The 26,045-nt window shown below is 36.8% G+C and overlaps 1 protein-coding gene across 2 annotated transcripts in view; it reads right to left on the bottom strand.

Moving 5' to 3' along the window:
* Positions 1-12,924, bottom strand: part of LOC109073052 (neurocalcin-delta A) — a 60,155-nt gene extending 47,231 nt beyond the window's left edge. Inside the window, exons 1-2 of one of the 2 annotated variants that reach the window (XM_042772029.1) lie at positions 12,728-12,924; positions 9,271-9,341 (exon numbers count right to left, since the gene is read on the bottom strand). The gene's annotated coding sequence lies outside the window, so the exon portion shown is untranslated. Of the gene's footprint in view, positions 1-4,768; positions 4,877-9,270; positions 9,342-12,727 lie in introns of those variants that run through there. The other variant, XM_042772031.1, reaches the window with a different exon arrangement.
* Positions 12,925-26,045: the final 13,121 nt, after the last annotated feature.

Genomic DNA, 26,045 nt, shown 5'->3' on the forward strand with positions numbered 1-26,045 from the left:
AGCCAGAGCAGAGTTTCAAATAGGTACTTTGTCTTTTGACACCCAAAGCACCAGCTCCGAACCAGGAAAAAGTAGCACAAAAACATGACTCAAGAAGAGCAGGGCTTGGACAGGGCACCTCTAATGGATCAGCAGGCTGTGTTTCCTGTGTGCTCATAACATTATACAGCACTCAGGAATGTAAAAAAAAAAAAAAAAAATAATTAAATAAATAAATAAAAATTACAGCCCAGATTGCCAGTTGTGGCTAGAAGGGATTCAGCTACGGCCAGAAAATAACAATAAGTTAAATTTTCTACTTATTAGATTGTGTTTTATTAACATCTACCTACCCACAACCCTAAACCTAACCTAACAGTAATGCAGATACAGTAATTGATAGTTGTTCAGCATGACAAAAATGCTGCAATATTGATGTGTGCATGCCCAGTAGGACAATCTGGCAGCAACTGTTTCCCTTCAACATAACCCAGAATGCCTCCTCCGCCATGCTGTCATCAAATAAGACAGGGTACTATGCTTTTAAGTGGAAAGTATTAACAGGATTTAAAAAAACAAAAACAAAAAAACAGAATAACCGACATGGGAAAATTATGTTGATTAATTTTGGTTTTGATAACTTTTCAATTAAACCATCATTAATTGAATACTTATAAATACCTTCATTAGTTCTATATCAATTATTTAATCACCCAGTCCAAACATTCTTGATGTAGTATGAAAAAGTGTCAATTCTAAAAGCGTTCCACCACACATTCCATCCACATAATATCCAAAGACATCAAGCCCAGATTCTGCCAATAGTCAACTCCATGCGCTGCAGTGATTGATTAGATTTAGTGTGTAGACAGAGCTCTTGGTGGCATGTGCCTGCTCACAGAGTTTGTGCTTAGGCTGAGAGATCTGTTATTGACTTCCTTTCAGCAGACCACCTTGAGAATAATGACATTTACAGACATCATTATTCATGCAATGATGGCATCAGCTCAGGTTTTGATAAAATATTATGGATGGATGGCTGTCTGATAGCTGGGCACCATCAGTCTAGGGCTGTGCAAAAAATCGAATACGATTTTCATGTGCATCTCATCAGTAAAGACGCTCCTGTGATTAGTAGTATATCTCCAGCACGTGCGTTCAGATCAGGGTTGCCAAGGTTTTCACAACAAATCCTGCCCAGTTGCTTGTCAAAACTAGTCCAAAACTAGCCCAATCGCGTTTCCAGGAGGTTCCCCGATAAAAATTGCATCCCGGGGTTAAAATGTACGTTTTTCGGCAGGGTTCCCTTGGTAATATTCACATTTTAGGGGCTAAATACCACGTTATTGGTATTGGGGTCGCTTCAACCCGCGAAAATGAAAAACAACCGCAGACTTGGCAACACTGGTTGGCATTTACTACACAGAGCCGTAATTCACTGACAGTCTACACAAAATCGATTTTAAAATCGCAGGCGATTCTTTGTCGATTTTGAAAGCGATTTTGTGTAGCTTGTCGGTGGACTATGGCTCTGTGTAGTAAATGCCGCTTCACCTGAACCAGTGTTGCCAAGTCTGCGGTTGTTTTTCATGTTCGCGGGTTGAAGCGACCCCAATACCAATAACGTGATATTTAGCCCCTAAAATGTGAATATTACCAAGGGAACCCTGCCGAAAAAACATTTAAACCCGGGATGCAATTTTTATCGGGGAACCTCCTGGAAACGCGATTGGGCTAGTTTTGGACTAGTTTTGAGAAGCAACTGGGCAGGATTTGTTGTGAAAACCTGGCAACCCTGATCTTAACGCACGTGCTGGAGATATACTACTAATCACAGGAGTGCCTTTACTGAGGAGATGCGCATGAAAATCGTATTCGATTTTTTGCACAGCCCTATATCAGTCTCAGAGAGCAGAGTGTCTCCCCCTTGATTCATTGTTCTCTGCAACTGTCCACGAATGAGCAGAAGACAGCTTTCTTATAGTGGATCAAAACATTTCTACCCTTAAATCCTACCAATTATTTAACAACTATTTTATTTTTCCAATCAACAAAAACACTATTTGGCATGTTGCATTTGAGTTCTCATTGATTCCACACAGTTGGTTTGAGATCACATTTGAATGTGTGAATGGGGATGTAGCTCAAAGCTTAATTCATGTAAACATCCTCAGTGAGAGAACGTCTGCATCGATAGCCAATAAATAATTATTATTTTATGTAATAATGGAGATGACTGGACCAATGGAAACCACATGCCTATCAAGGACTGATAATGTCCTAACCAGGGATGACAAGGCAAGATTCCAGTGACTAGCAATTTGTCTGTTCAAAAAAAAAATTTGAAAAATAGGCCATGACGCAAGATCAATCACAAAACACAGTCAATTAGAACGGTTTTCTCCATTTGGGTCTCTTATGCTCACAGTGCATTGCAGCTGAAAAGTAGAGTCAAAGAGAACATGACTGGTTAAATGTCTGTAAAGTTATAGTCCCACTATAAAACTGCAGATTTGACAGATTTTTCTTAGTATAAATCGCAAACTTCTTTGTGACCCTTCTGGAGTCGGCTCGCAATCGCCGAAACGAGTCTTCAGGAATTTGAATCTTAATCTGTTACAGCTCTACGTCACTAAGTAACACATTTGCATAATGCCCGCCCACATTTTAGGTCTCCAACTTGCCTGCCCACAAACACAGTAAAATTTCTATGTGGTTAAAATAATTGAGAAGACGCTGTATCCTACGCTGTGAGTAAATTTGTTTGATCACATCTCATAATTACCACAAACTTGTCAACACTTGACACTAACCACTGAGAAACGCCCTGCTCCACTGGTGCTTGTGAATAAGTCTCTTGTCAATCAACCACTTCAACCGTTTCATCATCAGACTCCAGCTCAAGTTGGTAAGCTACAATCCAAACAATATTTTCTATGTATTGACAATTCTCCAGGGCTGTCATTCTGTCATGGCAGTTGGCGTTTCATTTCCGACACGCGGTGTACACAGTAGACCAACCCAATCACAAACGACTGCACCATCTAGCCAATCACAGCAGTGAGGGCTCACGGAAAGGAGGGGTTTAGAGAGACTGATTCTTTGAACTGCTTTGCATGAGTCGTTTATGTATCATTTAGAAATTAGGTAAAATATAATCTTATAATTTTCTGAGAAAACTAACATTTTTTTTTACCTTGCATGCATGTCAACCTGTTTTAGTAGACTCATAAAACAATATTAGCAACCTTAAAAATGGCATAATAGGGGCACTTTAAAGCAGGGATGTGAAACTTAGTTTCTAGAGGGCCACAGCCCTGCACTTTAGCTCAAACTCTAATTAAACACACCTGAACTAGCTAATCAAGGTCTTCAGAATTACCTAAAAACTAAGGGGCCATTTACACCTGGTCATTTCTTGCGTTATCGCTGATCTGATATCTATCTGTTTTGTTAAAATGTTTCCATTTACACTTGGCCACATAAATGTGGCGTAGCAAAATGGATATAAATCCGATCTTCAATTCCACCGCTATATTTAAATTTAACCAAGTTCATGTCAACGAAATCAAAATAAGCGATGCATTTTATTAATTATTAGCTCATTTCAAGATCAAAGCTCGCAATAGAAGAACATGCGGCATCAGCACTGGAAAGATATGTTAGTCACACTACTTTTAATATAGATGATTGTGTGTTGAGCGTCTGCGTCTTACTTTCAGTTTCATTCGCAGCAGTTTGCACGTCGGCTTGCTGAAGAGATGCTCAGCTACTTGTCTGCAGCAATGCGTGTTGCATTAGCACTGTCATATCGGACTATAATGTCATATAGCCTATAACACGCTCTCACTCGTTTATTATTTTAATGTTTTGGGAGGAGTAAAATTTGCATATGTGGTTTCAACAATCAGATATATTTACACTTGTCCAGTTTCGTCTGGAACGCGTCCCAGACCACCTCATGAAGTGGTCTGAGCGATCGGATTTATATCCATCTCAAATGCGTTTTGGAGGGCATTTACATCTGGTCCTTTCACGATCGAAGAGCTATCCTACCAGAAAAAACGCATAAAGTGACCAGGTGTAAACAGGCCCTATAGGTAGGTCTGTTGGAGCAGGTTGAAGCTAAACTCTGCAGGAGTGTGGCCCTCCAGGAACTGAGTTTGACACCCCTGATTTAGAGTCATTAAATTTATGAGGTATTAAAGTCAGCAGGTGTTTGTAAAATGATCTTTTGGTTTTACAGCTCAACATTAGGTAAGTCCCAGTCACACAAACACACATCACTATCACTGATGCCTTTTTCACGTGACCATGTCAGAGTTTGTCACATCGATCCAGGGGCTCATTTGGGTCCAGTAGCCTATACATTTGCTCTCACAGTCACAGACATAGAACCTGCTCTTCAAAAACAACATGCAAAAATGAATCTGCAAATTTTTTCTAAAACAAGACATCAGATTACCACAGGTTGTTGTCATGCCTATTAAATCTGACCCACACAGAAAAGGACAGGGGTTCCGAACAGGCCTTGAGCAAATATTTTCCACATATTTGATGTGAACAAAAATGTATTTTTTATATTTGTTTGATTCTTTCTGTACAATGGTATTTTGAATACCAATTTTGCATGGCTGCATTTGATCAACTTTTATATTAAAATATCAATCTCAATGTCACAACTTCTATTAATTACAATCATTGAAACAAAAAACGTAATTAAATTATATTTCAATATTAAATGTTAAATAAATAAAAAAATCAAGACAAATATTACAGTACTACTTACAAGTTCTGTCATCCACATAAAGCAAAGTGCATTCAGCACTAGTATGGGCATCAGTGAAATACTGGGTTTCAGCCAACAGCAGACCATACAGGACTTATGACAAAGCACCTGCAGCAACAAAAGGTGTTGCATTTTCAGTTTGAAATGACCTGAGGCTTGTTGACTGAGCCAAGTCTTTTAAACATGGACAGAAAAACAATGTTTCACTGCCTTAGCGAAACAACCTTTTCGACCAACCCACTGGGCAGAGATAGTGTTGTGTGGGCTAGATCAGTGATGCGATAACACAACCACTGAGTTAAATGAGATCAGCTATAGAGTTGAGCCAAGTTTTGAATACCTCTGTCCTCCTGAGATAAAGTTGAAAAAAAGATCAGGCTTAACATTATTTATAGAATGCCGTAAGCTATTTCTCATCTTAGATTACAAAATGCAAAACTTAGCTAAATACCTTTTGACAAACCACTGTTTGAAATGCATTTTTAATATGAGCAACGTATCCGCAATACATAATGCATAAAAACACATTTATCATGTCAAGAATGATTTTTAATGATTAGTCGAAACACTGAGTTTAGAGAAGGATGATGTTATAATTGCAAAAACATACATACAATGTAAATGTTACAGTATTTATTATGATTTTGTTTAGATTCCACCATGTTTTAGGCTTATGCATCAAGTATTTACATAACATCTCACTTGGGAATGAATTTAAGTGTGAAATAAAGCCGTTTTATTCATTTATTTTTAAAGATCACATGTTCTGACACTCTAACGCAGGGTATTGGGAAAAAGGACAACGCAAACCGGAATTCAGCCATGCAACAAGTGAAAATACAGCAGATGTGAGACTCCAAGCTCTCCAGGCATTTAGGATTACGGATATAAGACTCAGTAGGCGTATTCATTCAGGCATAGCAGCACGATCTGGGCAACGGCACTACAGTGGTTTTCAGAAGAAAATTCCTGTGAAAGTCACCTGATCTTCACTGGTTTTGAGAACATGAATTAAGACAAAGTAAGGATTGACAAGTAATTGTCCACTATTCACAATTTCAAGATCTGCATATAAATCAGCATGACAATGAATTTTTATCAGCCTAAATCTGTTTGAATGCTACTGAGACATTCTTGGTTATGACTTTGTCCTTATATTAAATGAATACTACCTCACATCATAACCTGTCAATTAAGTGCTCTCAATAGACCGTCACCATGCTAGAAATGTACTGAATTGAGGTGGGCTTTTATTTCATTTCCTCTCTGTAACTAGGCAACAGCAGCTTATAGAAAGGTCTAAGTTATGTTCTTGAAAAAGTCATTACTAGTTTGGTTTTGAAATCTGTTTTTTTTTTTTAGGATTCTGGCAGTTTTGCGGTTTATCCCTGACTTTTATATGAATCAGAATGCATGAAAAAAAATGGCAGAACCACTGCATTTTAATCACTACTCAAATAAAAAAAAACCTTAAAATATATGAAAATATTAAAATACATGAGCAGTTTTTTTTTATTTCAATTAGATAGTATTCGGCATGTTCCGGTATGAGATTTTGAAGGTATGATAACCTTAAGCAAAAATTTCACGGTTTCATGGTATTGTTGTTACAGCTCTGAAATGTGTAATTTTTAAATGACTGGGTAAAAAAAAAAAAAAAAAAAAAACATTTCCCTGCTGGACACGATATATTTTCTTTTTGAGCAACATACAGAATATTAGAAGCAGTAGAATGAGTTAATTTTTTTCTTTGTTTCCTAAAAAGAAAAAAAAAAATACTACTTTAATATGAATTATTTGAAAGTAAGATGAAAAGAAAATACCATCTGCACTTTTCTGAAGACAATCAGTTCCCCTCCGAGAGATACATTCATATAACCCCTGAACCCCAATTCAATATTTAGGATTTTCGTCGCACATCATGAACGGTGAGCTTGCTTTGCCTGCTACAGTATTTTCTGCTCTTTGCATTGCGACCTCTGACTGGTATGAGATGTAATCTTCATTATTCTTTTATCATTATTTTTTCAGTGTTTTCCATACAGTGATTTATTTGTGGCGGCCCACCACTAAAAGATATTCCAAAATGCTTTGACTTCGTTGAATAAACATGAGCTCTGCACATTTCAAAGTCAAAACGCGGTGCGGGTGTTTTTATATGAATGTATCTTTGAAGGGCACCAACTGTCTTTAGAAAAGTTTCTGTCATTTTCATTTAATCTTTCCTATAATGCCTGATAAAGCAGTGTTTATTAGCGGAGCGCTGCTTTGTTTAAAGCCGTTACTGGGGAAACCAGTATTTCTGCTGCTCCTAAAGCGCCTTCTGCTGGCAGAGAATGAATGTGCATTTTCAATAATCCCGTTTGCAGTTTTATACAGTGGTGTGAAAAAGGTTTTGCCCCATCCGTTTTTTTTTTTTTTTTTTGCATATGCCACACTTAAAAGATTCAGATCATCAAACTAATTTATTCATAATAATTAATTATTAATATTACACAAAGATAACCCGAGTAAATACAAAATGCAGTTTTGAAATAATGATTTCATTTATTAAGGGCAAAAAGCTGTCCAAACCAGCCTGGCCCTACGTGAAAAAGTAATTGCCCCCTAATAACTGGTTGTTCAACCCTTTGCAGCAACAACTGCAATCAAGCGTTTGTGATAACTGGCAATGAGTCTTTCACATCACTGTGGAGAAATTTTGGCACACTCTTCTTTGTAGAATGGTTTTAATTCAGCCACATTGGAGGGTTTTCGAGCATGAACGGACAGTTTAAGGTCATGCCACAACATCTCAATTGGATTTAAGTCCGGACTTTGATTTGGCCACTCCAAAAGCTTAATTTAGTTTTTCTTGAGCCATTCAGAGGTGGACTTGCTGCTGTGTTTGGGATCATTGTCCTGCTGCATAACCCAAGTGTTGCTTGAGCTTGAGGTCACAAACTGATGGCCGGACATTATCCTTCAGGATTTTCTGATAGAGTGCAGAATTCATGGTTCCATCAATTATGGCAAGTCGTCCAGGTCCTGAAGCTGCAAAGCAGCCCCAGACCATCACACTACCACCACCATATTTTACTGTTTGTATGATGTTTATTTTTAGGAAATGCTGTGTTGGTTTTACACCAGATGTAATGGGATACACACCTTCAAAAAGTTCAACTTTGGTGCATCAGTCCACAGAATATTTGCCCAAAAGTCTTAGGGATAATCAAGATATTTTTTGGCAAATGTGAGACGAGCCTTTGTTTTTTTTTTTTCGTCAGCAATGGATTTTGCCTCGGAACTCTTTCTTATTGTTGAATTATGAACACTGAGCTTAATTGAGGCAAGTGAGGCCTGTAGTTCTTTAGATGTTGTTTTGGGTTCTTTTATGACCTCCTGGATGAGTCGTTGTTGTGCTCTTGGAGTAATTTTGGTCAGCCTGCCACTCCTGGGAAGGTTCACCACTGTTCCAAGTTTTCTCCATTTGTGGATAATGGCTCTGACCGTGGTTCGCTTGAGTCCCAAAGCCTTAGAAATGGCTTTATAACCCTTTCCAGACTGATACATGTCAACTATTTTGTTTCTCTTCTGTTCGTGAATTTCTTTAGATCGCAGCATGATGTGTAGCTCTTTAAGCATGCTTCACTTTATCAGACAGGTACTATTTCTCGATTCAACAGGTCTGGCAGTAATCAGGCCTGGGTTTGGCTAGTGAAATTTAACTCCGCTTTCTAAAATAATGTGGTTAATCATAGTTCTTTCAACATTTAACAGGAGGGGGCAATTAATTTTTCACATAGGGCCAGGTAGGTTTGGACAGCTTTTTTCCCTTAATAAATGAAATGATTATTTAAAAACTGCATTTTGTATTAACTTGCATTATCTTTGTATAATATAAAAATTTGTTTGATGATCTGAATTTTTTAAGTGCGACAAATATGCAAAAATATAAAAAACAAGAAGGGGGCAAAAACCTTTTCACGGCACTGTATATAGCCGCTATGCAGCTATGTGAAAATTACTATCACTAAAACCGAGTTTTATCATAAAGAGCAGTCAAATATTGAAGCTAGAGTCGTAAATCTATCTAATGACACACAATATGTCAAGATCAAGTAAGAGTATGATGTTTTAATGTGCTGTGAATGTGAAAGAACAAGAGGCCGCTGGCAATCTTTGTAGGTTACGTTAACAGAAATCCCCTCTTACTTCACAATGCTCTCTACATTGCTCAGTCTGCACTTACATTGGTGTGGCAGTTTTTAAAAAATTCATACCAGCTGCAAAATAAAAATGCTATGACGCCCATTACTACTCATTACTCACTAAAAAAAAAAAAAAAATGCTACCGTTTAAGTAATTCAACAACATAAACCTCAAGGTCACTTCCTTCCTTTTTTTGATGACGACCAGTCTGCAAGGCCTTTTCTGGTTAAAATAAAACCCACCAAATGTTCTGTAATAGATTTACAGATAGATTTATCATGAAAGCTATTCTTAAAGAAACAGATCCTCACCAAGGGCCGGAAGAAAACAACAGGCTTGACCAGCTGCTATCTTTAGCTGCCGTCCAGGGAACTCTACACACCTGAAAAGACAACAGAAGAATTTTCATTAGCGAGGCCATTTGTTTTATGCAAGATATCTTAATCGGTGTTTGAATAATGGAAATGAAACCAGAAAGACACCAAACTATTTATTGAAAGGATGGGTTAATGCTGAAGAAAAAGAGAGAGAGAGAGAGAGAGAGAGAGAGAGAGAGAGAGAGAGAGAGAGAGAGAAAAAAAAAAAAAAAAAAAAAGAGTCTGGTGTCTTCTGGGTGGGTGCTCTTGTTTCTAAGCAACAGAAACCTTGACTCATCCCCCCATTGTTCTTATGTGGTTCAACAGCTACAAAAAATAAAACCGCACAACATACAGCTCTGGCTGCTTTTGTATGTACATCTGCCATCAGTTCTTCACCAGCCCTTTGATGTTTACTGAACCTGGCTCAATAAACACCTCAACTACACAAGCTATGAAATTCAATATATTGAAGGGATAGTTCACTCAAAAGTTAATGTGCTTGGAGAAAAATCTTAACGTACTTGGAGAAATTTAGTATTACACCACTTGCTCACCAATTGATCCTCTGCAGTAAATTGGTGCTGTCAGAATGAGAAGTTAAAACAGCTGATAAAAACATCACAATAAGTAATCCACATGCCTCGTGGTCCTGTGATAGAGTCCTTCCATCCATAATATTTCTTTCTTCAGTGAAAAAGTAGTCTTGTCTGAATCAGGAAAAAATGTGCACGTTTACACGTGAAAAGAGTTCTAAACAAATATGTTGGTTGCTTCTGATGTGACAGGACAACAGGGGATGGACTGAGGGAAGTATTATTATGGATTATGGACTGGTATTTTGTCCAGAAGTTAAAAAGCCTTAATGGCTGATTTATTACAAACACAGCTTTTCAATTTACAAGATGTCAATTGATGGACTGGAGTCGTGTGGATTATTGTGATGCTTTTTTCAGCTGTTTGGACTCTCATTCTTACGGCACCCATTCACTGCAGAGGATCCATTGGTAAGCAAGTGATGTAATTCTAAATTTCTCAAAATCTATTGCAATGAAGAAACAAACCCATCTACATCTTGGATGGCCTGAAGGTAAGCCAATTTTCAAAACAATTTCCCCATCCTTTAAGACTGATTTGATGTTAAAATAGGAACACTGCTGTCAGTTTTTATGAGACCTCACATTTGCATGTCATTGACCATAATCTGCACTTTCACACATGCTTCAAGGTGAAGCTTCATGTCTGCAAGATTTCCACACCTCCACAACATATTACACATGTTCTAAGTGGTTCTTCTTTACACAAAGTGACAGCAGGATGGTCAGCCGGCTTGGATCCTGTATACCAACTCCCTCTTTCACTGCAAATTATATGCGTTACTGAAATTGGCCAACAGATAGCACAGACGTGTGTGTTTGTTTGGGGGGGGGCATCTGGCATGGGAACGCACGGTTGTGAGTATTATCTCTTGGCTTGCATCAGTGGCTCTAATTTCCATCTGGTCTGCATTAGTGGGAAAATGAGGGAGGAGGCAGATCTGCACTCCTCAGACCAAAGGACTTCATCTTTTTAAGCAACTGTAATGGGCATGGATAAACTCTTCAAATACTGGTAGAAAAAAAGGCACATGCATTAAATTGAACCAACTCAAAATTAAGAATTCAGGCTATTCCAAGTCAACATGCATACCTATTTCAAAAAGATTTCTTGAACTAATCTAACATATTTCACATACAGTACGTCCTAGAGTTTTTCAGGCAGCATCCTTGGCAATCTCAAAATAAAAAAAAAAAAGACGAAAACATTGACTCTTTCAGTTCATGACACTTGAGAGATATTTAAACGTGGTGACCGTGATTTTGCCAAGTGATACACAACATCGTTTCTTGATCCTGGATCAACATTCCTGTTCAAAAATATAGACCTAACCCAATCCTTACCCCTAAACCTAACCCAACCCATAATTTATTCCTACAATCAGAGGGAAATGATAAGTGAATAACAAGTGTAGAAGCATCTAACCCTTTCTTGAAAACGTGTCCCTCAATTCTGATTGGCTGATTCATATGTTGTTCAGGAACATGTTGTACTTGGTGAAATCACATTCACCATTTAAACATACTTAAACGCTATTTCAGTGTCAAACCTCACACGTTCTGAAGGATGGGATTGTATAGCACGACATCCATCTGAGATCTCTCCTCAATGGCTGCATTTACACTGAAGATCTGGATTCCCAAATCGGATTTATTTGACAACCCACTTACACCTTCATTTAAAAGTGACTATCTAGTATCTGAATCCATTATATCTTTGCACTGGACAGTGGTTTTAAAAGACTAAGCTCCACACACACTCATAATAAAGCATACTTTGTATAGAAAAGTAGATGAGTCCAGAATTTGAATGCATAGACTTACTAACTTATCAACAGAACGTGTGCTAAGTTAGCGGGTCTGGGATTTAATCTGACCTGGTATAGTTTTGTGTTCATTACTGATTGTATACCAAGAGCAGGGACATGTTTGTGTGCATTTTATTTTGTAATTTCACCAGAACGAATAGTCTCCACAACAGTTAGCAACAGATAGAACGAACGAAATTAATACTCAGTTTGTCAACTAGAGACGTTTTATTTGTATTAGATGTATCTGTACTGCGAGATGTTTCAAAAACATCTGACATCCAACTGTTTGCCATTAACAGGGCAGTATCCGATCTGTCCGGTTACACTGCAGGCGCAAATGCACGTAACCGATTCATCAGATTTATTTCCACACATGAATGAGGCCTGAAACCGATCTGAGAATATCGGAATCCATGTGCTTTTTTTCCTGCTTAAACGTTCATGGGTCACATCCGATCTGTGCCACATGGGAGGAAGAGATCCAAGACACAATTAAGAAAAACTAAACTCATAATGTGTCAACATCTGTAACAGGCACGTTTTAATAAGCAAACTTCAGCAGACTCTTCAAGTGAAGAGCTCACAAGAGAAACTGGCATTTATGATTTCATGTAACGTTATTGCAGTTAGTTAAAGATAACGAGACGTCGTCAGAGCACTCCGGATCATCTGGTCTTGTTAGTGGCTAACGGTTATACATGACGAACTAATGGCTCTCCAAGAGCAAGTCCGAATCTTTGAGTCAGGAGTTAAACGGAGTGTAATTAGCGTTAAGTTTACAAGCTGGAGTTTAAGGAGACTTCCTACTATCAAGCTAACTGGCTAAAAACACTCGTTATGTCAGCTTAAAGAGAACCGAGTTTGTCATCCTCTTCAGATGGTTTTACGTTGTTTATCACAGTCACCAAACAGTCATGAGTTGAACAACAAAACAAACACAGAGCTCAAAGAAAGAACGACAAACTGCGGCACACTTGAAGAAAAGTTTAAGAAAACTATACTCACGGCAACAAACTTTCTGCAGACGACTGGAGGAAGCCAAGGAACAAAACCAGCCGTAGGGTCCTACGCAACAGCACAGAACAAAACGAGAAGTGTGGAGAAATTAAACCGAAAACGCTCTCTCTCTCTTTCTCTCTCTACCGTGGCGCCGTTTGGGGAATGTGGCAATGGCACGCACGAGAACTGTTTGATGACGTCTTCTGCGCGGCACGCCTTCCTCTTGGCTGCGGCTCAGAGAGGAGTATCAAGCCAGTGGATATTATTGTAATCATTATCTATACTTATGCATTTTGTTGCGTATTTCAGGGGATATTGGTGGATCTTCGCTGATCTATTGATTTCAAATGTTTTTAGATTTCCATAACAAGTCTTAATATTAGTCATTAGGCCTACTTCCACGTGTTGGAATTTACTTAATGGCTGGAGTTTAATACGACAACAAAGATTAAATATGCAGTTTGTAAAAAGGAGCCGTTTGATTTGACATTATGCATTTTTTGGATATAAAATATATACATTCTGCCCAACATAGCAAGAGCCAAACGTGAAACGTTGAGAAATATTCTCAAATCTATGCATTTAATGACATCTAGTGGTGTTGTGGTGTTATAGTAACAACAAAGAACAGCACCTCCCTGTACAGTACACCGAACAGGCATAACATGTGACCACTGAGACAAGTCCCCCCAATAATCAGAAATTACAAAACTGTAATACCCCAATATTTCACATCCTTATACTAACTTGTTGCACTCCATTACACAACACTTTGTTTGTGATTGCTAGATGATTGGGTCAGAGCATATCCAAAACTGCAGCTCTTGTGTTGTGTTCCCGGTCTGCGGTGGTCAGTAACTATCAAAAGTGGTCCAAGGAAGGAACAGTAGTGACCCGGCTAAGGCTCTTTGATGATGTACGTGGGGAGCGAAGGCTGGCCTGTGTGGCCAATGCTGACCCCTGTTCACCGCAGAAAGCACAAACAGTGGGCAGATGATAATTATATCTGGACACGGAGCAATGGAAGAAGGTGGCCTGGTCTGATTAATCACATTTTCTTTTACATCATGTGGATGGCCAGGAGCGAGTCATCGCTTACCTGGGGAACACATGACATCAGGATACACTATGGGAGGAAGACAAGCCGGCGGAGGCAGTGTGATACTTGGGTGCTGCCATCCAGGTGGATGTTACTTTGACATGTACCACCTACCTAAGCATTGTTGCAGACCATGTACACCCTTTCATGGAAACAGTATTCCCTGGTAGCTGTGGACTCTTTCAGTAGGGTAATGCGCCCTGCCACAAAGCAAAAATGGCTCAGGAATGGTCTGAGGAGCACAACAACGAGTTTGAGGAGTTGACTTGGCCTCCAGATTCCCCAAATCTCAATCCAGTCGAGCATATGTGGAATGTGCTGGACAAACAAGTCCTAGAATGGATTTCACAAAAAGTAACCAAATAACTTCAAACAACTTGGAATAACGCATACGAATCATATGGAGTACTGTTATGTAGTATGGCAGAGTTTAACCGTTTACTTTCCTCTCATCTGTAGCCTGTTAAGTATGACTGACTAAAGAGTCACATGGGTTTGGTGAGTAAAGCCATATGTTCATTCGAAGAGTGTAATGCTTCTTTATTTGACAAAACAGTGAAAATTAAAAATCACAATATATATATATATATATATATATATATATATATATATATATATATATATATATATATATATATATATATATATATATATATATATGTGTGTGTGTGTGTACTGAACACAATTGTAAATGCAACACTTTTGTTTTTGCCCCCATTTTTCATGAGCTGAACTCAAAGATCTAAGACTTTTTCTATGTATAAAAAAGGCCTATTTCTTTCAAATATTGTTCACAAATCTATCTAAATCTGTGTTAGTCAGCCCTTCTTCTTTGCTGAGATAATCCATCCACCTCACAGGTGTGGCATATCAAGATGCTGATTAGACAGCATGATTATTATACAGGTGTGCCTTAGGCTGACCACAATAAAAGGCCACTCTAAAATGTGCAGTTTTACTGTATTGGGGGGTCCGGGGATGAGGACGACAAGCATGCAGATGAGCTTCAGTTTGTGCAGAAATTCTTTGGTTATGCAAACCGATTGTTGCAGCAGCTGTCCGGGTGGCTGGTCTCAGACGATCTTTGGAGGTGAAGATGCTGGATGTGGAGGTCCTGGGCTGATGTGGTTACACGTGGTCTGCGCTTGTGAGGCCGGTTGGATGTTCTGCCAAATTCTCTGAAACGCCTTTGGAGACGGCTTATGGTAGAGAAATGAACATTCAATTCACGGGCAACAGCTCTGGTTCCTGCGGTCAGCATGCCAATTGCACATTCCCTCAAAACTTGCGACATCTGTGGCATTGTGTTGTGTGATAAAACTGCACATTTTAGAGTGGCCTTTTATTGTGGTCAGCCTAAGGCACACCTGTGCAATAATCATGCTGTCTAATCAGCATCTTGATATGCCAAACCTGTGAGGTGGTTGGATTATCTCGGCATAGATTTAGACAGATTTGTGAACAATATTTGAGAGAAACAGGCCTTTTGTGTAAATAGAAAAAGTCTTAGATCTTTGAGTTCAGCTCATGAAAAATGGGGGCAAAAACAAAAGTGTTGCATTTATAATTTTGTTCAGTATATATAGAAAAAAAGAAAGCTAAAAGAAATTCTAGATTTCTTGTAAATGCAGTTTCTTAAAATAAACTTTTAATCAATTATATAAATACTAATATTGTAGGTTTCTGACTTTAAGGTAAGCGTCTATACTTAAATTAGCTTTAAAAAATAAGCGCACCCTCAAAAATAATCAGGAAAAAGTACCTACTGTATAAGGTTATGGCCTGGCTTCACAAATAGGGCTTAGACTTAGCCAGGATTAGGCCATAGTTTAATTAGGACATTTAAGTAATTTTTATAAAGATGCTTTAGGAAAAACAACAACAACAACAACAAAAAAACATCAATGGTGTGAATCTTCAGACAAAACAAGGGCACTGACGTATTTTAAGATCAGTCAGTACACGTTTCTTTCAGTTGAAACAGCTCAGACTTGCATTTTAGTCTGGGACTAAAAGCCTTGTTTGTGAAACCGGGAGGTATGTGTTCCAACATTTACTTCACTATAACAATAAGCTGTAATGACCTTTATAAAAATCTTAATTACTGTGCTTAAAAGATATACATTTTATTCTCCACAAATTTCTGCAATGCAACCTGAAAAGTGCATAGTACCTTTCGAAAAGGCACCCTTTTGTAACTTCTTCTCTTTTTTTTTTAATGACAGTGTAGTTTTAATTTTTCTAAACATTGTTTTTTATTAATTATGGCATGGAAGGTACATCCCAAACTTTTCATAAAACTAAAAATTTTCTTTCATATGTTGATATCTGTCCCCAGATGCTAGTAACCAGTCGCCCTCTTTTCAACATTAGATGGAGCTATAGCTCTATTCTAACAGTTGGAAGCTGCAGCAGTCTGTGCTTGTTCTGTGGTTTTCAATGTTTAACTAATCAAAATGGGAAATTATCTCATATTAAAACCATGTGCCACATCACATGCTTTCTTTTTTCCTTTTAGAGACTAGATGAATTCGGACAGTGTGAATGATAAATAGATAACACTGGCAAGAGAAGATAAATAACACTTTCTGTCATAGGCTACCACACTGATCTGATATGCAGGTGGACTTCAGGGTAATACACTTTGAGGTTTCCTTTTGAATTTGGGCCTGTGTAAGGTATACATAAAAATGTATTTTAGAGAATGATTCATATTTTAATCAGTAATATTTTTTATAAATGCACACACCACTCTTGTGCCACTTAGAAATGACATGCAGAGACATGAGACACATATTGGCAGTGACACTGGTGATAATGGATGAGCACACAGAAGCTCACATTATCATTGTTGTATATGATCCCACCTCCTATTCCTGCATGGCTGCCAGGCCTGAGGCTGATGCCAGGCACTGATAGCTGGCAGACTGTCAGTAATTTGTGTTAATTGTGGGAAGTTTCCATTGCTGGCGACCAGTCAGCTGGCACCGCTACAGCCTGGTATCCATGTGGCCCAGGAGCTCATTCATGCTTTCTGCCTGTCTGCTTTCACTGCTGATCAACAATCAGTGTCTTTCAATAAAATATCTTGCTCTTACATTAAGGCATTAAAAACCAGATCAACAGCTGAGAAGCTTATTGTCACAGTTTATCTAGATTCCAGATTAATTACAGAAGATGCAATCTACTCATTTTAAAATCGTCCGAATTTATCTGTGCAAGTCTTTAATATATTTTCAACTTTCACCACGTAATCAAATAAGATAATCTTATTTTAAGGTATTAGAATAATTGCATTTCAGATGCTGTGAAAAATTAACACCATGCTGGTAATACTTATGCAAGGAAATTTCCTTATATATTAATACATTTCTTATATAATTCAATATATTAAATTTCTTAATGTATGTTGAAAATATACAGCATAATATATTGTTAATATATTATATTGAATAATAAATGAGGAATATACAATAACCATATAATAAAAAAAACCTTAAAAAATAATTAAAAAATAATTATAGCCTATATGTGAATAAAATTATCAATATATAACCATACATGGTCCATGCATATATTGCAGTACAAGTTTCCCATGTATGTAAATGTATTTTTTAAAATGTCACATTATATTTTGCAGTATGTTCCTAGTATGTTTCATAAGGGAATATAGGTGATACTATTAAATAAGAAAAAAATATTAATAGAATTTCAAAGGAAAAATATTAGTCAAAGTTATATTAATGAAATATAAGTTCATTAATTTCTCTTACAAGCAATTCATCTTTTACCAGTAGGTATTTAACATTTTTTAACTCACCACAATTAAGTAATTACACTAATTAAGCTAATTAAGACCAATAATGAAGAGCTGAGAGTCACATAGACTTTTTTCCCCTCTATCTTTCCAGACTAAGCACACTGCAGACTCATCATACATTGAAATCATCATACACTTTGCCTTTTTTCAGTGTAGATGCCCAGACAAAAAAAAAAATAAAAAAACAAAAAAATAAAAAAACAATGCACTATTGGCTCTGAAATAAAAGAAGTAGATTGTAAGTAGTAAATTTTATCAAGAATATCAGAGAAGGGACAATTGCACAAATGACAGGCACTGTGGAAATCTCTGCAAACAATACGAGGAGAATGCACGTAAATGAATTCTAGAAAAAAGTGTTGTAATTAATGAAGTTTTATTGTGACACGTGAAATTGCTAATTATGTCAACAATGCTGCCATAAAATTGTTATCTTGGCAAAAGATTTGCTCTTCCTTCTTAACCATTCAGCAGTTTTCTTTTTTTTTTTGCCCGTTTTTCAATGAATTAATTAGGCGATCACTGTAATTACTGTTTATATTGTTGTTAATGAGCCCAAAGGCAAGCGAGCAGTTCTCATCCAAATTACACTCACTAGGCACAGAGCCAAGGAAGAGTCCAAAAGAGAGCAGGGGGAGAATAACATGCTAAATACTCCCCATATCTGCCTAATCATCAGCCAACCTTTTAGTCTACAGAAACCGCTAACTCATGAACAAATGCACATTATTTAACATTAATCTTATTGAAAAGATGCTTTGGAGATAGAAAGGCCATACGTTGTTTTAGATTTGAGATTTGAGCTTTAGTGATGTATAGGTGTGCAGTTTGCAGGTGTTTGCCGTAGCAGAAAAATGATCACTACAAATGTATTGTGTTTTTTAAAAAAGCATTTGTTTTTAATCATCTTTCTTGATATCCCCCCCACCCCACCAAAAAAAAAGGATCAAGTGGGTTTGAAAAGTCTGAGACCACACTAAAAATCCAGGATTCAAAAGACAGTTTAAACCTGGAAATAAACAGAAGATAACTGACAATTAAAAAAGAAATGTTTTGTTGTAAAATGAATTAGAAATATTTCAAGATTTAAGATCCCTACAGTTGCGTGTGTAAGTTTGCAAAGCTCTTTTAGAATCTGAAAGATGTTTATCATTTACACACACACACACACACACACACACACACACACACACACACACACACACACACACACACACACACACACACACACACACACACACACACACACACACACACACACACAAAAGATAAATCATGAAAATTGCATTTTGTTTTATATAATACTGCACTGAAGTTATCATATAAAGGATATTTATTCCTGTTGAAATGAACCTATTCAAAAGTGGTACTGTACATATTATGGTGTGTAGCTTCGTTGATGAACATTGTTTGTATGTTTTGTGATAACAGTGCATAATTGAGTAGTGAAATGATTAGCTTTTCTTCAGGGAACTAACAAAGTTCTGTTCAATTATTTATTTTTCATCATCTTTGAAAAATCGATTTGATCTCATCGCAACTGTGGCCATCTGATCCTCAGATCTATTCACATTTAGGAAAACTGAGGGACTCAAAAAAGGTACAACCATTTAATGTTGCTCAAGATGACAAAACACGGTATTAAGAAACAAGGGGGTGTAAACTTTTGAACAGGACAATCTTTTGAACGAGAATTGCTATGATATGTAAATATCTTGTGTAGCATCTAAAGGGCAGCACTAAATGACAAAATACATCTTTTATCCCTTATATTTGTAAAAATTCTGGTTTATAAACTTTTTGAAAGTCACTGATCAAATAAGCAAATTTATTACAATAAGCATGTAACATTCATGGAATGTTTCATTTTAACTTTGTTCTTTTTATTGTTTATTTATTTGTTAAATTAATTAAGTTGTTTATGAAATGAATAAATATCTCATATAGGTTTTTGAACCCCATGCATATTTAATGTTGAATTCAAATAAATTGGCCAAATTATACACTGAATATGTGCATATTTAATACTATATGTGTGTATGTGTGTGTGTGTGTTTTGAATACACACCCTGTAGTGGCGAAAAATTACATATTGTGCCTTTAATTTATTTATTTATTTATTTTTGAATAGTATTTTTGCAGTTTTCATAGTAGTATTAGAGAGAATGCTCTCGGTTCTCTGTGTATAGGCACTCTGCTCCATTTATTGCAGCAGTAATGAATTTATTCTATACTATCCTCTCTGTGATTGCTGCAGCTCTATCTATTGTACTTCCTGTGTCAGAATGGCTTTTTTTCAACAGGAGTCTGCCCTTCACTGCTCATACTTCCTGGCTTTCTTTCATTCATCTATTAGTTCTCTCTTTTAAAGGTCAGGGGTGCCTTTTATGCTATTGAGTAACAGACAGAAGAAAGACAAACTGTTAGGCTTGGTATTATTGCTCCTAATAACACCAGCATGACTAAAGGCTGATAGAAGCATTAGAAGTGCTACACACACATAAGGAACACAGACACAAGTGTGTACACATACACACACATACGCACAAATGATCTCCCGTCTCCCTGGCAACCATTTAGCCCTTTCTGGTCAGGTGAAACAGAGAACTGACCTCCCACACAAGAGACAATGGAAGCATTTAAGATTTTTGCTGATGGATTTGAACCTCGAAGAGATCAGGGGCACAAAAGTGATGCTGTGGAAGATGAGATGAGACTCTACAGGATGGGAAAAGAGACGTTAACTGGAGATGAGAGAAATATAAGGCTGAATTAGAATTTTATTGAAACAATTGCGGAAAGTACCATGACAGAAATGTCTTTTGACAGATGTAGTTACCTATTTGATCAAGGATGGTCTTTGTATTTGGGTTCACACACACACGTACGCACACACACACACTTCCCATTTACACACCCAGCAAGCGACATGCGAGCTGTCAGCTCTTTAATTAACAGTCATTTCCTGTACTTCCTCTCCATGTGGCACTCTGACCCAATCAGTGTTGCAGAGGGAACACTGCAAGTACAAGAGCAGGAAAATGTGTGAGAAAAAAGAAAAGAAAAAAGGCTTTAATAAAAATGCATGCACAGGAAGGAGGTAAGAGAAGAAAGCAATGCACGCTCTAATGTAGATGTTCTATTTCGCTCGAATGAAAAATTGAATTTAATTATTTTAATATGAAATATTAATAACTACTTCACGTCGCTTGCAGACATTTATCTAAATAGAGTGTCTAATTAATGTGTCTGGCGCCCTTATTATTCTTCGAGGAGGTTTGGAGCAGAGAGGAGAGGCATGGAAGGTCATTTTTAACCGGGGCTCAAGGGAATGAAGAGAGCCAACAGAGAAGGGTCATAGTGGTGGTGGGTATGGCCGGCAGCACATCTCTCTTAACTTGTTGAAAATGAACAATTTACAGCAACGTTGTTTCAGATGTTGCACAAAACTGAATGGCTATTGTTAGACGTTCCACACAGAAAATTCTTTCTATTCCACTGATTGCACAGCGCTGAGTTTATATGACACATTGTGTGTTGTCTTAAGATATGTTTTGACATTTGCTATTCTGCTAAGGAGATCTGATTATGCTAAAAAAGTCATTTATATAAATATTTTTTGAGTGACAGGTAAAAAATTATCATAGCAGTATTTCAATTTATGTTGAATGTCATTTAGTAATTAGCCCCCCTCCCAAAAAATTAAAGTGCTAATTAAATCATATTGAAGCATATTATGCAGCTATCTTTGAAATAATAAACACATAGATGCCTAGATAAAAGAAATAACAGTTTTAATACACCTTGTAAATTCATATAATAAATATCAGATGTTGCATTAAGGGTCAATGGTAAATAAGTGTCCATGATTATTCATGTTAATTTCATATGATTTTCAAAAATATTTACACAATCTTCAAGAAAATGTTTTTGTTTAAATTTAACGACTTTAAAAATATCATGGGTTATATCATTATATCACATCATGTCAAATTTTCCTTGCACTTTGAACACATGTGAGTGTGTACAGTTATTATATTTTTTAGAATGTGTAAATATATTTTTCAAGATAATATAAATGAATTCTGAATTATTCATAAATAGCACCTGTTTACTACACCAAATGAGTTGAATTTGGTAGACTACAGTTTTTCAAATATTTGTAAGCATTTAAAACTATTTAATCATGAATATTAAATGTATATATTTATAAAATAAACAAAGATAAAAAGATAATTACTTAATAGGGCTTTCTTTTTAACATTTTTACTCTTTTTATGAGGCTTTTTTATATAAATATGATATAAGGATAATTGTATCACCCTGACATTTATAACTTTATGAAAGTATAAAAATCCAAATGAATTTTAATTTAGAAATAAAAACATTTTCATCATATCAGAAGGGTATTCAAGGCAATGTATAGATCTGCTCAAAAAGTAAGCATCATAACATTGACCCACAATTTATATATATATATATATATATATATATATACATATACATATATGTGCACACACACATGCACACACGCACGCACACACACGCACACACATGCACACACACATACATTTATATATATTTCAAGAGGAGAACAAAGAAATTTTGTAGGGGTCTAAACTCTGTCACCTTGACTGTGTAAAGCTGAAATAATGAGGCCTTCAATTAGCAATGGCCAATCAATGTGGTAATTGCAGTGAGAGGCTGGTGTAGAGTGAGGGATTGGTGCTAGCTGCAGTCCCGTATCGATTTACTTAAAGCAATTAGACGCCATTCCCTCCAACATGGAGCTTTAGTCCCTCACCATCTGCTCCAAACACAAGGTAAATATGCTACAGGAAATAAGGATATGAGGATCAGTGATTTTATTTTTTTCATTTTCTCTGCAACACAGTTATGTGAATAAAGATAAATGCAAACACTAAAAAAACTAAATAAAAAAAAAAAAAAACAGAGACAAAGAAATAAGCTACGTGGGTGATAATGACAAAGACAATACAAACAAGAAAACGATACACTCTTTGATGAACATTCACAGTCTGCAGATGAAAAATAATATAAAGGCTTTTCTATATATATATATTTTTGTATGTTTCCATCATGCTGCAGGAAATTAGGAGAGAAGAGTGTGCTGAAGATGCCCAGCAGCCTCTCACCTCTTTCTATAGCAGTTATAACCATGAGTCCATCCATTTACAGTTTATCTGTAATAGTGATAAAAGAGAAATGTAATATACAGTATAGTCTGTACAGCTCCCTCCACTTTCCATTACCGCCGCCATACAAGACTCTACAACCCGCTGCTGAGTGCATAATAGATGCTAGCTAATATTGATTTTGAAAGCTTTTTCTATTTCCGAGATGTCTTTTCAGTTCCCCCACAACTAATCTTCAGGTTTGTTCTAATGTATTTGCCTGTAGTCATGAAAGAGCCACTTGAGAGGGCTGCAATGACAATCCAGCGGTCACTCGGCACAGTCGCAACTGCTATTCTGTGTTTCTGACTGGGAGAAGCTAAATGGTGCTCTAATTGTGGTGACCTTCATTACAGAGGGGACTCCATAATTGGAAAAGCAGCCCTGGAGTGAGTCCATCTTCAGGAGAGCCTTGGAGATACTGGAAAGGCAGCAGAGAAAGAGATAGAGATACAGAGATAGAGAGACAAAAAGGGACAAATACAAGAGGATAGAACAGGGCTGTAGATATTAATAAGCAGATTCACTAATGCATTGTGAACAGAGCAAGAATTTATGAGAAGACGTGTGTTGCTGAATAGATAGCATGAGAAATTAAAGATGCATCCAGAGCCCCGTGCCTGCCAGTTTCCCAGAGTTCACTTCACCCTGCGGCTGATTATGTCAACGCATGTCAAGATCTGGCAGTGCTCATTTGGATGGGAGTTGTCACTATAAGACGGATGTCCATTAGCAAGACCACCACTCCGCTAGACTGAACAAACACAGACGCAGCTCAGCTTGAGCTCTGTGATTGTCACTCATTTTCATGTGCTCAGAATTCTAGAATTCTAGAGATGATGATTATAGATCCTACGAGAGAGGCAATCTGTTATGCAAGCACGGGATAATGTACAGTGTGCCAAATACACATTTTCGCAAAATAATCCCAATAAATAAATAAATACATGGACATAATGATTTTAATTGACATTATTTAATCATTTTACCCCCGTTTGACAACTGGCCTATCTACACTGCAACAATATTAAAAAAGTGATATTAATATCAAATCACTTATGCTATCCAAGGCATTTATTTGATCAAACATAAAGTACTGTAAAAGCAGTATTATTGCAATTTAAAGTATCTGTTTTCTATATACTTTTTTTTTCAACCATTATTACTCCAGTCTTCAGTGTCAAATGATCCTTGAGAAATCATTCTAATATGCTGATTTGCTGCTCAAGAAACATTATTATTAACATCTTATTATTATCAATCTTGAAAACAGTCGTGCTGCTTAATATTTTTCTGGAAACCACAAAGGATTCTTTGATGAGCAGAATGTTGAAAAGAACGGCGTCTATTTGAAATACACATTTTTTGAAACAAAGTAATTGTCTTCACTGTCACTTTTGATCTATTAATGATCATCCTTGCTGAATAAAAGTATTAATTTCTTTCTTTTTTTTAAGTCTTTTTTGCCCCTTATCATTTGAATGGTGGTGGATATGAAAGCTGAATTCTGCAAATGACAAATCAGAAATAGTTTGAGCTCAAAATATGAAAAACTGGAGAGTTGACAATATAGCATAACCGCAACTCAAAACCAGCTTTATTTATTTATTTAAATTCAGAGCATATCTTTTTTAGTTATTCAGTCACACATAAGGCAAACTCATCTTAGTTTCTTCTCTCTTCATTAGTACTGTAATTAATTAACACCATCTGAGCCACGTTCATAACTAAGAGATAGTCTTTTATCCATTACCTAAATTCACCTCAAGCTTGTGATATCGTCTGATGGTGGCCTGCTTTCAGTTTGCTTAAAAAAAAAAAAATCTCCCACAAAAATGCCTCGCAAGACAGTCTCTTTATCCTTTAATGGTTTGAATAAAGCAAGTTTATTAATCTGCGGAGAAAGCGTGGGGTGGAAAAAAGACTAAAAGAAAGTGGAACGAAAGCACTTTTGGCTTTCATTTTATTTGGTGGAAACTAAGAGGGAGAGAGAGAGGGAGGAAAAAGAAAAAATCAATTACTGAGCACACCTGAATATCATTTTCTGTCCTATCCTTCCTTCTCCACTGCCTCCTATTCTAAAAAAAAAAAAAAAAAAAAAAAAAAAACTAAATTACTCAGCAAACTTATCGCTTGCTGTAGCAGGGCCGGTATTAAAGAAAACAATCAAGGCTGGTGGGATTAATCTCTGACAGAAGCCTTATCTTTAACTTGCACCTTTGTTATTTTCTGATGAGCTGCTTCTTTCTGTGCTGCCACATTGTGCCATACCTCAGTGCTCCCTTTCATTGGTTCCCCAGGCTGTGGCGGAGGACCTTTTCAGTTTATTAAAAAACCTTTATTTGTGAAGAACAAAAAGGAGACGAAGGCAAACAATAAGGTCAGGCAATCTCTTTTCTGCCAGCTCTCTCTCCTCTCACCTGATATTTGAAGCATTATCAGAGTGTGTGCGGGAGGTTGTGCGCAGACGGAGGCAGTGACAGCAAACAGCCTCCAAAGGGTGACTGACACATATCAACCTCTAGTGAATAACCTTTTCCCTGCTCTTCATATCATAAAGGGCACCACCATCTCCTCGTGCCACTAAGAAGACATGTCAGTGTGAACGTGAGGATGTTGCATGCACACAGATATGCAGATACGAAGGCTATATAGACATGGCAGTTGGAACGCACCTGCAGTTGAATTTCATCATCGCACAATGGTTTTATTCTCATTTTTAATTTAAGATCTCCATGCAGGTGAGCAAATGAGTCTCAGTGATGAGTCGCAAATTTTTGGTTTATGATGTGCTTTCGTATGTAACAGTGGTCTTGGATTTCTATTGACACCTAGTGGTGTGGATTCAGCATCATATATATATATATATATTTTTTTTTTTTTTTATTTATTTTTTTTTTGAGGAGGCAGCAGTGGCTGTCCTTATTGACTTGGTCTTCTAGGTAATATAAGGAAAACATATTTTTAATAATTTAGAAGTGAATAATTTGCTGACTTAAGTCATTAAATTCATCCATTCTTTTCTCTAAATTTTCAGTGAACAGAAATCACGATGCATTTATCATCATAAGGAAACAACGTTTTGACAATATATCCTTTTATTATATAAATACAATCGGAGTTATATTAAAAAATGTCCTGGTTCTTCCAAGCTTTATAATGGTAGTGGTGGTCAAGATTTTGAAGCCCAAAAAGTGCATACATCCATCA

This window comes from Cyprinus carpio, chromosome A16 (genome assembly GCF_018340385.1).
Source record: "Cyprinus carpio isolate SPL01 chromosome A16, ASM1834038v1, whole genome shotgun sequence".
NCBI lineage: Eukaryota > Metazoa > Chordata > Actinopteri > Cypriniformes > Cyprinidae > Cyprinus > Cyprinus carpio.